At 45.9% G+C, this 14,184-nt stretch overlaps 1 protein-coding gene across 1 annotated transcript in view; it reads left to right on the forward strand.

The window, feature by feature from the left end:
- Window positions 1–217: 217 nt before the first annotated feature.
- The window catches only part of LOC135210314 (hexosaminidase D-like), a 42,042-nt gene continuing 28,075 nt past the window's right edge, over window positions 218–14,184 (forward strand). Inside the window, 1 exon segment of the mRNA XM_064243196.1 lies at window positions 218–346. The gene's annotated coding sequence lies outside the window, so the exon portion shown is untranslated.

Below are 14,184 nucleotides of genomic sequence, written 5' to 3' on the forward strand. Positions count from 1 at the left end.
GAAGTGTTTCGTATAGCTTCATAGAGAAAGTTGTAATTAAATTAAGTTATACCGATAAAAACCGCTTAAATTTAGCAAAAAATTATTTATATTTATATTATAAAGTACAATAAAAACAACAAATGCAGACGAATTATAATTATGTAAAGAATTTTCACATTTTACGAGCATTAATCGAAACTTGTAAAAAGTGAACGTACCCTTCATTCGGGTTGTTGTTATTGTATAGCAGATGGTCGGGGGCTCGAGGCTACCTACCATGAAAGGTGAAAGTAAAGAAGTGCGGCCGTAGATTCGTAGGTCGACTTCAGATTAAAAACTGGCGTGACAGCAGCCAAGTTTATAGGTAAGGAATTTTGATGAATGGTTAGAACGCAGTGTAAATCGACAATGGTTCCTCTGAAATGACACCCTAAACTGTTGCATAGCCAAGCCCTTCAATGCGGCTGTACCCCTAGGTAGTAGGTAGCTAGCCTAATACTTTTTATGATTTAAATCATAACCGGTTTAATCTAATTTGGCTGATTATAGTTTAACTTAGGACGAGTGTAGAACGAGTTAACCTTGGGCCAGTGCAGAACGACTTACTAATAGGGCTAGGTACTAGGTAGTAGTAGGTATTGGTCGAGTGTAGAACAACTTTAGGTAACGTTTGGATGAGCGTAGAACGACTTAGGCAACCTTTGGACGAGTGTAGAACGACTTACTATAACCTTGGACGAGTGTAGAACGACTTATAATCTTGGACTAGTGTAGAACAACTTGGTAACCTTGGGCGAGTGTAGAACGACTTAACCTTGGACAAGTGTAGAACGACTCAATCTTGGAAGAGTAGAGAACGATAGGACAAGTTCCGCAGACATTAACAAACCTTACCTTTCCTAAATACCAGGTCCTGAATTACTATAACCAGATTTACCTACCTACTAACCTCACTTAGTAGGACCCCACCTCTCCATGACCATCCCCCCCCCCCCCCCCCCCCGCCCCCCCCCCCCCCCCAAACCCCCCCCAAAGTAACACCAAATATCGTAGTTACCTACCTAACTTCTCTTAGGGCCCCGTGCCCTGGCCTAGCCAGGTGGATCTTTACCTCTCCTACTAGATCCCCCCCCACCCAAAGTAGGGTAAATCACCGTAGGGTCCAGAGTGGACCATGTTCGATCAGCGTGTACAATCCCAAAAAAAGTACATTATAACGCGTCCTGACATCGGAGATGGGCATCAGTCGCGACTTCTTGTTGGTGAGAAACGGAGCTAAAGACCTCTACTCTCCTTTCGAAGTAAGTATTTTCTCCAAAGTTAGAAATTAAGGCCAAATTTACGATTTAAACAGAGGGTAGTGAAAACGGTCTCAACGTACTGCAATCTCACCAAACGCGTTCAACATTTTTACTTACAACTCGAAGTATTTAGAAGATTGACGCCATCTCGATGTTTACAGAGTCGCTTGTGTCAATAAACTAACCATTTCCTGTGATAAATCCACACACTACTTGTGCCCACAGACGCTGGGGCACTTTTATCACAAAAAAAACAAAAAAAAAAAAAAAACGGAAAACTTTTCCCCACCGAGTAAACAACTGTTTTGTAGAAGACGACGACGAAGCGTGCACTTCGATAATTTTTTGAATAAATAGTAAAACATCAATATTTTACATACTATTTATGATGATTAATTTGAAAATATTCGTTATTGAAAAAGTAACTCGATTCTGACTCAAATTTAAGTAATTATTTTTTGGAATTAGAACGTTCTTTCAAATCCTGTATTATGACGTCACGACATCTTGACTTTCGTACCTATTGTAAATAATTGCTTTACTCAACTTTCTTGCAGAACAGTTTACCAGTTATTCATGCAGATTATCAGCTCTTCATGTAATTGGTATAATTGTAATGCGTATCTTTATTATTTACTTTTTGGATATATGAAGATGTTTTACTGCCAGATTATCGCCGTAGTGTGACGCAATCGATTTCGGTCGATGCGCCTCTGTTTTCGCACCATAAGAAATTATGGGGCCAAATTTGCAATGACCAGAAAGTCGTTACAAGTGGAAAGTTAGCATTGAGGGGCATATGTTTTGATTGAGAAAAATATAATTTGTTCATGACACTTACCTGCCAGATATATATACTATAGCTGTATTGTCTGACGACCGACAGAATTTCGAAACTCCCGGCAAACGCAGTGGTCAGCTAGGTGGTTAGTACCCATTCCCGCCGCTGGGAGGCGGATACCGGGAACCATTCCCATTTTCTATTCAGATTTTCTTCTGTCGCCTGTCGGTAAACATCTGTTTACAGACCTCCGCTTAGGATTTCGAAAACTTCATTGTCACTTGAGTATTTGGATTGTCTCTTGGTTTCGGACTTGGCTTAGTGATTTGGCATACGCTATTGTGGTTTGGATTTTGATTTTGGCTTTGATTTTTCTTAGAATTGAGATGTCTGGATCTAGTTCTACTAGTTTCAGAGTGTGTGGTGTAGAAGAATGTAAGGTGAGGCTACCAAAAGCCTCGGTAGATCCTCACACAGTGTGTGTGAATTGTAGAGGGCATGTTTGCTTGTTGGATGATAGGTGCAAAGAATGTGAAGTGCTAACTGATGTCGAATGGAAGGCGTATGAATCTTACATTCGTAGACTTGAGCGTGACAGAATTAGGAGGTCTTCCTCCAGGAGTGCTTCTGTTAAAAGTCAAAGTAAAGTTGCTCAATCTAACATAAATGTAGAACATGTTATGCATAACCCTATAATTTCACCTTCAGATAAGGAAGTGATTGTTACCGAAGGGAATGCCCTTTCTACCATTTTAGAATCGATTCGGAACCTTGAATCGAAAATGAAAGTGCTACAATCTAATGTGCAAAAGTGTAGTGATAATGTTAGTGCCCCTAGTGAAGTGGAGGGGGCGTCAGATCGGTCCTATAATGCCTCCAGGTTGAGACCTCTGTCGGACTCCCAGAAAACAGGGAATGGACATGTCGAAGGCCGAAGGAGGGTTACGGGAATTAAACACCGGTCTGGCGTCCCTTCGGCAGATCCTGAAGACGAATCCCAGACTGCCAAAGATCGTGCGCAAGCTCAAATCTTGAAGGAATGCTTCTCTTCCTCCGAGACGTCCTCACCTCACCATGGGTGGGAATCTCTTCTAATGGAGACATAGTCTTATTCTGAATTGAACGAGAAGAAACCGAAGTTTCACCTCCCTTTCGAAACGTAGGTCTTGTGTTTGAAATCAATTTTGAAGAAGAGAGTCTGCTATGTTCTCCTAACCTTGACTTTCTCTCCGAATTTTCCAAACTAACGTCATACGATTTCTCTTGACGAGCACTCATATTGTAGTTTCTACTACCCTTGAAGCATATGGCGCTTAAACCTTCTGACTAGCGACCTGTTCTTTCTTCCTGGGTGACTTTATGCATCGCACGCCTAGCGCCCTCAAAAGCGTCCTCATTTGCGTCCTGGAAAGCGTCCTCATTTGCGTCCTGGAAAGCATCTTGATATGAAGGACGACGAGCGTCCTTACTAGCACTACGCCTCGCGTCCTCAAAAGCGTCCTCATTTACGTCCTGACGTGATGGACGTCGTGTAAACACTCCTTTAAAACGGTCTTGATTTGTAATACGCCTCGCGTCCTCAAAAGCGTCCTCATATGCATCTTCATATCCTTCTTCTGAACTAATATCGTGAGTCTGAAGTCTCTCCAGCCGACGTTTACAACACCGAGCGTCCCGAGAAGCGTCCTTACGAGCGTCCTGATTAGCAAGGCGTTTCTTCTGTTGAATATTCTCTTCCTGTAATCCAAGAACCATTCCTTCCAACTTCTATTTTCTGAGCGAATCCTTCTGAACGTTTCTTCGACTCTTGGAAAAGACGCCGGCCGCCTGTGCGGCACCTATTATCTTTTTCTTTATCCGCCAATACTTCTAGAGACTCTATCAGCAGGACTGCTTGCGCATTCCTGATTGAGTCGATGAGTTCTAGAAGGCGACGAATCAGAAGATGACGAAGAACGAAGAGAAGCCGCAGGAGAACGTCTAGATTTCTTGACGGGTAGCCATAGATCTTTTTTACGACTACGCGATCTTTCTTCTTTTTCTTGGCGAAAAAACGCATCCAACTGTTGACGAATCGCTACGAGGGTCTTTTTTGATGGTGAAGAACCATATGATGGAATGAACCTTTGAGAAGAAGATGGGCGAGGGGAAGCCTTCTTCTTCTCTCCGGACTGGAATCAGGACGCTCAGAAAGAGTCCTGAATCTCTTGTGTGGGATACTGTCTTCGAAGTCTTCCGGAGAAGACCGAAGCGTAAATCGACTGAGAGTGGTAAGGAAGACGTAAGGTGTCGCACTGGCGGCCATCGTCTTTCTCGCCCTCTTAGGAAAGGTCTTACGGAAGAGGACGCAGCCTCTCCAATTGAGAGTGGTAAGGAAGACGTAAGACGTCGCACTGGCGGCCATCGTCTTTCTCGCCCTCTTCCCGGAAAAGTATGATGGAAGAGGACGCTTCATCGGAGATCGAGAGCGTCCTCCGCCCTCGATTTACGCTTCGGTCTTCTCCGGAAGACTTCGAAGACAGTATCCCACACAAGAGATTCAGGACTCTTTCTGAGCGTCCTGATTCCAGTCCGGAGAGAAGGAAGAAGGCGTCCCCTCGCCCATCTTCTTCTCAAAGGTTCATTCCATCATATGGTTCTTCACCATCAAAAAAGACCCTCGTAGCGATTCGTCAACAGTTGGATGCGTTTTTCGCCAAGAAAGAAGAAAGATCGCGTAGTCGTAAAAAAGATCTATGGCTACCCGTCAAGAAATCTAGACGTTCTCCTGCGGCTTCTCTTCGTTCTTCGTCATCTTCTGATTCGTCGCCTTCTAGAACTCATCGACTCAATCAGGAACGCGCAAGCAGTCCTGCTGATAGAGTCTCTAGAAGTATTGGCGGTAAAGAAAAAGACAATAGGTGCCGCACAGGCGGCCGGCGTCTTTTCCAAGAGTCGAAGAACGTTCAGAAGGATCGCTCAGAAATAGAATTGGAAGGAATGGTTCTTGGCTTACAGGAAGAGAATATTCAACAGAAGAAACGCCTTGCTAATCAGGACGCTCGTAAGGACGCTTCTCGGGACGCTCGGTGTTGTAAACGTCGGCTGGAGAGACTTCAGACTCACGATATTAGTTCAGAAGAAGGATATGAAGATGCATATGAGGACGCTTTTGAGGACGCGAGCCGTATTACAAATCAAGACCGTTTTAAAGGAGTGTTTACACGACGTCCATCACGTCAGGACGTAAATGAGGACGCTTTTGAGGACGCGAGGCGTAGTGCTAGTAAGGACGCTCGTCGTCCTTCATATCAAGACGCTTTCCAGGACGCAAATGAGGACGCTTTCCAGGACGCAAATGAGGACGCTTTTGAGGGCGCTAGGCGTGCGATGCATAAAGTCACCCTGGGAAGAAAAGAACAGGTCGCTAGTCAGAAGGTTAAGCGCCATATGCTTCAAGGTAGTAGAAACTACAATATGAGTGCTCGTCAAGAGAAATCGTATGACGTTAGTTTGGAAAATTCGGAGAGAAAGTCAAGGTTAGGAGAACATAGCAGACTCTCCTCTTCAAAATTGATTTCAAACACAAGACCTACGTTTCGAAAGGGAGGTGAAACTTCGGTTTCTTCTCGTTCAATTCAGAATAAGACTATGTCTCCATTAGAAGATAAATCGTCAAGCGAGCCTGTTTCGGAAGAGGAGGAGGATCCTACAACCTCATCCTCTGTGGATTATAAGACTTTGACTCGTCTTTTAAAAGATTTGTTTCCCGAGAAGTTTCGAGCTCCAGTTCCTCTCTCTCCACCTTCGCAACTAACCTCTTCGAAGGCAAGGAAGACGCCAAATTTTTGTTCAAAATGGCTCGCTCTCGACTAAAAGGGCTTTTAAAAGAATCCATGATTGGATGGAATCCAAAAAGACAAAGGGCAAGACTTCTTTTGCACTTCCCCCCACAAGGCTTAGTGGAAGATCAGGGAAGTGGTACGAGACAGAAGAGGAAGCAGGTTTAAGAATCCCCGCTTCCGCTCAAGGGGATTTCGCCAACTTAGTGGAAGCTCCTAGAAGATCTTACCTGGCATCAGCAAAAGTTTCGTGGACAATGTCAGAGATAGATCACCATCTCAAAGGCCTTTACAAAACACTAGAAGTTTTCATACAATCAACTTACCTGTCAGATATATACATAGCTAAGACTCCGTCGTCCCCGACAGAAATTCAAATTTCGCGCCACTCGCTACAGGTAGGTCAGGTGATCTACCGGCCTGCCCTGGGTGGCAGGACTGGAACCATCCCCGTTTTCTATCATATTTTTCTCTGTCGCCGGTGGTATCAACATTGTTGTTATTACCTCCTGACTTGGATTCTTTTTTCAACATTTGATCAACGTTTTTCGACTTTTTGGTGACGTATTTGGATCGTGTTTTGGCATTCGCTACTGTGGACTGTTTTTGGAATAACTCTTTTGGATTTTTCTCAGTATGTCTGATTCTAATGTGAGTGTGAGAATGTGTGTGAATGTAGGCTGCAGGGTGAGGATACCGAAAGCTTCGGTTGATCCTCACACTGTATGCCGTAAATGTAGGGGGTGTCAGTGTTCTGCTATTAACACTTGTAAGGAATGCGAGAGTTTGAATGCAGAAGAATGGAAGACTTTGACTTCTTATTTGAAGAAGTTAGAGAGGGATAGAGTTTAGAAGACTGAAAGGTGTGAATTCAAGGCCTATTGAGCCTTTCAATGATAATTCTAACCCTACTACTGTAGATTCTCCCTATAAATCTCATTCTCAGAGTGTCTTTTCGGATTCGGCATCGAAAATCGCCAATCTGAAAGCGACGATTCGAGACATGAAGTCCAAGATGGCGGACATCGAAAGGTAAGGCTAATGAGTGATAGTGAAAATTTTAGTGAAGTGAGCCCTATCAGTGTTGTGGAGGGGGCGTTTGATCGTCCCTGCGGCGCTCCCAGGCCTAGACCTCTTCCAAGCTCACATGCCCAGAGGAGAAGGAAAGTCGAAAGCCTTAAGGAGGCGTGGGGGGAATCCCCAACGGTCAGACGTCCCTTCAGCTAGCTTTGCTTCATGGCAGCCAGCTCAAGGGCGCTATAGAAAAAGCGTCCTTCGCGAGTGTTTCTCGTCCTCTCCCTCTCCCTCACCTAAACGAGGGTGGAAGGAGTCAAACTTATCGAGACCGCTGAAGCGTCATATGAAGCAAGACATTGATTCTAGCCCGGAGCGCTTCTCGGATGACGCCCGCGTCTGCTATTAAGAAGGCGAAGGTGGCGTCAACGTCACCTGACGCTTATGAGGAAGTACCCCATCATGCTTCTTCCCCGATGTGATGACGAAAGGCGTCAGGCACTAGACGTAGGAGAAGCGTCAAGGAAGATAATTATGGCGGTGCAGGAACAACTGTCTTCTCTTGTGGGAGTTTTAGCGCCCCGTCGGAAGGACGTGACGCTTCCTATTAAGAAGTCTCGTCCTCTCTCGCACCTGCTCGGAAGACGTCTTTTAGAAGTGAAGCGTCAAAATCAAGAGGATCTTAGACGTGACGCTCCGTCCAAGATTGTGACGCCGAGTAGGAAGCCCTTAGAAAGCGAAGCGTCTTCCAGACGCGAAGCGTCAATCTAAACGTCAACAAGAGACGTCATACATGACGCTCGGAGAGAGGGAAGCGTCATACATGACGTCTTCTAAAGCGCGAGAGAAGCCGCAGGTTGTGACGCCTTCCAAGTCGATCAGAACGGGAAAAAGGAAAGACTTTCATTCCCTTAGCCCCTCTCCGATCAGGAGTTTGTCTCCCCCGAAGAGAGGAAAGTTTCTGAAAGGAGAACAGAAGCTCAGGATTATCACGAGTTCGAACGAAACTCGGATGATTGACGATCTTGGAAGAGAGGCTTGTCCAACTATAAGGTGTTGACTACCCTGCTTCTGGAGGAATACGGAGACGAGTTGACTCCGGCTGCTCCTCCTTCTCCGCGCTCGCTCTTTTCGAGTGCGAAGGCGAAGAAGACTTCGTCTTTTCTGAAGATGAAGCCCACCATCTCGATGAAGCGGGCTTTACACGCCTTAGACGCCTGGATGAAGTCGAAGAAAGACTTAACCAGGACAGTATTCTGCATGCCTCCAGCAAGGTTAGCTGGGAAAAGAGGCATATGGTACAAGACGGGGGAGGAGGATGGGTATCGCTCTCCCTTCTACTACAGAGGCAGACTTTTCGACGTTAGTTGACGCTTCAAGGCGTCCTAGTCTTAATTCTGCTCGCATTACTTGGAGTATTTCGGAACTGGATCATCTCCTCAAGGGACTTTTCCATGTATTGGAAGTCTTCAACTTCTTAGATTGGTCCCTTGGGGTGATGGTCCAAGAAAGCTCACGATTCGCAGGGAATCGAACCTGAAGCCCTGTTATGCATTTTGTCGTGCATCGACAAAGCAGTAAGGATGGATCTTTGGAAAGTCTCTGCATTATTTGGAGCAGGTCTTTTGAAGAAAAGGACAGTGTATGGCGCCTTCTTAACAAAGGCAGTCTCGCATGCGCAGAGGGCAGCTCTACTATATGCACCTCTTTCGGACTATTTGTTCCCTTCTAAGTTAGTGAAGGACGTAGCTCACTCTTTAACTGAGAAGGCGACACAGGATCTTCTGACGCAGTCAGCTAGGAAGAAGAAACCTGCTTTAGTGTCGGACAAGAAAGAACCTAGCACTTCTAGGCAGCCCTTTCGAGGTGGTCCGATCTCCAGACCTCCCGCAAGAAGGAAGGCTCCAGAGAGAAGAGGTAGGTCCGCCTTTCGTCCCTTTAATAAGGGCAAATGAAACATTTCTCTCCAAACACCAGTAGGTGCCAGGCTCCTGGAATTCGTGGAAGCCTGGACCTGATAGAGCAAGACGCGTCTTCACTAAATATCATAAGGAAGGATATCGTATCCTTTCCTGAATACTCCTTCCCCTAACGTCAATACCAAGGGAACTATCAGCCCAAGTACAAGGATCCTGTGCTGGGGATACTCTTCGATCGATGGTGGAACAAATGTGGGACAAGAGTGCAGTAGAACTAGTACTGGATCAAAACTCCCCGGGGTTTTACAATCGCCTTTTTCTAGTGGCGAAAGCCTCGGGAGGCTGGAGACCAGTACTAGACGTCAGCGCTCTGAACAAATTTGTTCAGAAGGAGAAGTTCTCTATGGAGACTTCTGCTTCAGTCCTAGCGTCATTACGACAAGGAGATTGGATGGTGTCTCTAGATCTCCAAGACGCCTACTTTCACGTCCCGATCCACCTTCATCGAAGAAGTACCTCCGTTTCATGACGGGGGGAAGGATCTTTCAGTTCAGAGCCTTGTGTTTCGGCCTGTCCACAGCTCCTCAGGTCTTCACAAGCCTGATGAGGAATGTGGCGAGATTTCTTCATCTCAAAGGAGTGAATGTCTGCGTGTACCTAGACGACTGGCTCATCAGGGCCAGATCGGAGAGACAGTGTTTGGAGGACCTAAAGTTAACTCTGGATTTGACCAAGGCGTTGGGATTGCTGGTGAACCTCGAGAAGTCTCAGATGACCCCAGACAAGACCTAGTCTATCTGGGGATTCGGATGGATTCTCGGGGTTTTCGAGTTTTTCCTTCGCAAGAGAGAACCGCAAAACGGTTTGAGGATAATCTCTCTCTTCTTAGAGAAGCAGCAAACGTCAGCGAGGGAATGGTTGAGCCTTCTGGGGACGCTTTCCTCGCTGGAACAATTCTTCCCTCTCGGAAGACTTCATATCCGTCCACTTCAATTCTTCCTCAAGAAGTCTTGAGTTGGAAAAACGGACCAGCTGTCGGACGTTTTTTCCCATTCCAGTGGAGGTAAAGGCACACCTACAGTGGTGGTTGCTGCCTCTGGAAGAGAACAAAGGGATCTCTCTAAGATCACAGAACCCAGACCTAGTGTTGTTCTCCGACGCGTCGGAGACGGGTTGGGGAGCGACATTAGGCTCGGAGGAAGTGTCAGGCACCTGGGAACCAGCACAGGTGTCCTGGCACATAAATTGCAAAGAGCTCTTCGCCGTACACCTGGCTTTGAAGAGCCTAGAACCTCTGTGAGAGACAAGGTAGTACAAGTAAACACGTTGACAACACCACCGCACTTGCCTACATTCGGAAACAGGGAGGGACACACTCCTCGTTCCTTTACGAACTCACGAGGGACCTTTACTTTGGACGTCTCACAGGAACATCTCCCTGCTGACAAGGCGGTTCGTACAGGGAGTAGGAATGTGAGGGCTGGACAGGCTCAGCAGAGGAACCAGGTCCTTCATACAGAATGGACTCTGCACGAGGAAGTGTGTCGCGATCTCTGGTCTCTGTGGGGAACTCCTCATGTGGATCTATTCGCAACATACATTTTCAAAAAAGGCTCCCAGTGTTTTGCTCGGTCCGTGGAAGACCCAAGAGCAATTATGGTAGACGCCTTCCTGCTAAACTGGTCTCCGAGTGGACGTGTACGCTTTTTCCCCCATTCAAAATCCGGGGTTAGTATTTGAAAAAGTTCTTTTGTGGCGTCAAAAGAGACGAGGATGACTTTAATAGCCCCCTTCCTTTGGCCGGCCCAGGAATGGTTCACGGAGTGGTAGAGTGGATCGTAGCTTTCCAAGATCCCTACCAGGAAGGACGGATTTCTTTTCTCAAACAACCACACTTCAAGAGGTTACCATCAAAACCTCCCCGCTCTCGCTCTGACTGCCTTTCGACTATCGAAAGACTTGTCAGAGCGAGAGGCTTTTCTCGCGAAGTGGCAAGCGCGATCGCGAGAGCTCGCAGAACCTCCACTTCGAAGGTATATTAACCAGTCGAAGTGGGAGGTCTTTAGAAGGTGGTGTAGAGCCAAGAAGTTGTCCTCCTCCTCTACCTCTATAGCTGAAATTGCTGATTTCTTGCTATTCCTGAGAGTAAAATCGCATCTAGCCGTATCCACAATAAAGGGATACAGGAGTATGCTCTCGGCTGTATTCAGGAACAGAGGTTTAGATCTGGCAAATAACAAAGATCTCCACGATCCTCATAAGATCTTTTGAGACTCAAAGTCTAAGGAACCATTACCTCCGAACTGGAACTTGGACGTAGTCCTCAATATCTGTCTTCGGATAGATTCGAGCCTCCGCATCAGGCATCATTTAGAGACGTAACTAGAAAATGCCTATTTGTTCTTTTATCGTTAGCAACGGCAAAAGAATTAGTGAGTTACAAGCTCTGCAGGATAAAGTAGGATTCAAGGGAGACTCGGCGATTTGCTCGTTTAAGACTCTGTTTTTAGCGAAAACAAAACGAGAATCCCACGAATCCCTGGCCTAGGTCATTCGAAATCAAAGGAATGTCTAGTCTCGTAGGCAGAGAAGCAGAGAGGTCTCTATGCCCTGTTAGAGCTCTGAAGTTCTATCTTCAGAGGAAGCGTCAGTTGGGAGGCTCTAGACAAGGTCTTTGGTGCGCGGTAAAAGACCCCACAACAGACTGATGTCAAAGAACGCTCTAGCGTTCTTTGTAAGAAAACGTCATTACGGACGCTCACAAGGTCTGTCCGGACGAACAATTACAACTTCTGAGGGTAAAAGCTCATGAAGTACGAGCGGTTGCGACGTCTCTCTCGTTTTATAAGAATATGTCGCTTAAAAACATATTAGATACGACATATTGGAGATGCAACTCGGTATTTGCATCTCATTACTTGAAAGACGTGCGTGTGACGTATGAGAAGTGCTTTTCTCTAGGTCCTATCGTATCGGCAGATACGATTTTCTGGGTACGGGAGCCGACACCAATCCTTAAAATGTATATACTGTTCTTCTGTTTGGATATGGTCGAGAATCTCTCTGAACAATGGAGGATCAGGCTCGCACGGGCGGCCGTCTATGTTGTTCATAAGAGAATCTCGTCATATCCAATTAGTTGAGTATAATTTTTTTTGAAAAATTTATGTATGTGTGCGTAGTGGTTTTTGAGTTACGGTTGTTGTGACGAGTTCGGGATAACTCGTAACAATCCTTAGTTCTAACACATGGTTAGGATCAGGTGGTCGGGATTGGTTGTGTGCTCCTTCAGGTAAGGTGTATTGTCCTATAAGTGGATCAGCACCCATTGACAAAGTCCTTTTAGGCTCTGCTGAGTAAGTGGGTAAGACCCCATCGGCAGAACCCACAAGAACTCTTGGCCATAGATCACATATCTCGCTAAAGTTTCTTGAGGTGATGCAGACTACGGGGGCAAACACCCGCAACCAAAGTCTACCACCTATCAGGTAGGAACCAAGGTTTTATTTATACCTACAACATATGTTGTTTACCTGTCTATTCCATATAGTAGCTGTCTCTTACCCTCCACCGAAGGGTGCCAATCAGCTATGTATATATCTGACAGGTAAGTTGATTGTATGAAAATGATATGTTATGTTACAATAAAGTTTCATACATACTTACCTGGCAGATATATACAATTAAAGGCCCACCAGCCTCCCCGCAGGAGACAGGTGGAAGAGAGCAAAAATATGATAGAAAACGGGTGATGGTTCCTAGTCCTGCCACCCAGGCCGGCCGTAGATCACCTGACCTACCTGTAGCGAGTGGCGCGAAATTTGAATTTCTGTCGGGACGACGGAGTCTTAGCTATGTATATATCTGCCAGGTAAGTATGTATGAAACTTTATTGTAAACATAACAATATCATTTTTTAACTTTCTAGATTGGTGTTTGGGCGTCTTGGATGTTCAGTCTAGAAGCCCAGATTCCATTTCATTAGAGGACTTAGCGAGTATTTTGTCACGTATGGACAGAGCAGTAAGAGATGGCTCCGACGAACTGGCATCACATTTTGCGTCGGGAGTCCTGAAGAAACGCGCACTCTTCTGTAGCTTCACAGCTAAGTCAGTGTCGCCAGCGCAAAAAGCAGAATTGTTGTTGTTCGCTCCCTTTTCTGCTCATCTTTTTCCACAATCGATGGTAAAAGATTTATCAGTAAATCTCCAAGAACGAGCGACGCAGGACTTATTGTCTCGGTCTTCGAAACGTCCTACTGATCAGATGTCTTCAAGAACCACGCAAGCTTCTAGAAGAATTATAAGCCCTTTCGTGGTGGAAGAGCCTCTTCGAGAGCTGCTGCTCGAGGGAGGAGTTTCCCTAGGGCAGAGTCCCCTCAAAAACCAGGGGAAGAAATGACTTTTCGGCCCTCCAGACACCAGTCGGGGCGAGACTCGCTCTCTTCGCCGAAGCATGGGAGGTAAGAGGGGCGAACTCTTGGTCACTCGAAGTGATCGAGAAAGGTTACAAAATCCCGTTTCTATCGAAACCGCCATTAAGCATAGAACCAATAGACCTTTCGCCCTCTTATCAGGATTCGAAACAACAGATCTTATTAGACCTTTTGGATCAAATGTTGGAAAAGAGAGCAGTAGAAAGAGTTGTATCACGGAACTCTCCAGGATTCTACAACAGGATTTTCCTTGTTCCGAAGCACTCGGGAGGATGGAGACCTGTCCTAGACGTAAGCAGGCTGAATCTTTTTGTAAGGAAAATAAAATTCAAGATGGAAACTGCACAGTCTGTTTTAGCTTCCTGAGACCAGGAGATTGGATGGTGTCCTTGGATCTCCAAGACGCTATTTCCATGTTCCGATACATCCTCGGTCCAGAAACAAGTTCCTCAGATTCGTTCTGAAAGGACAGGTCTTCCAATTCAGAGCTCTCTGTTTCGGGCTGAGTACAGCCCCTATGATATTCACGCTTCTGATGCGAAATGTAGCAAGATGGCTCCATCTCTCGAAGATAAGAGTCTCACTCTATTTAGACGATTGGCTGATCCGGTCCACGTCAAAGGAACAGTGCCTGGAGGACCTATATACGACATTACAGCTGACGAAGGATCTAGGCCTTCTGGTCAACTTCGAGAAGTCCCATCTGATTCCCACACAGTCCATCGTGTATCTGGGGATTTAGATGGATTCAGTGGCTTTTCAAGCATTTCCATCCATAGAACGTCAGCTAAAATGCTTAGAGAAAGTATCGGTCTTCTTAGAGAAGGAAATATGCTTGGCGAGGGAATGGATGAGTCTGCTGGGGACCATTTCCTCGCTGGAGAAATTTGTTTCTCTGGGAACGCTGCACCTCAGACAGCTTCAGTTTTTC

This window comes from Macrobrachium nipponense, chromosome 39 (genome assembly GCF_015104395.2).
Source record: "Macrobrachium nipponense isolate FS-2020 chromosome 39, ASM1510439v2, whole genome shotgun sequence".
Classification (NCBI taxonomy): Eukaryota; Metazoa; Arthropoda; class Malacostraca; order Decapoda; family Palaemonidae; genus Macrobrachium; species Macrobrachium nipponense.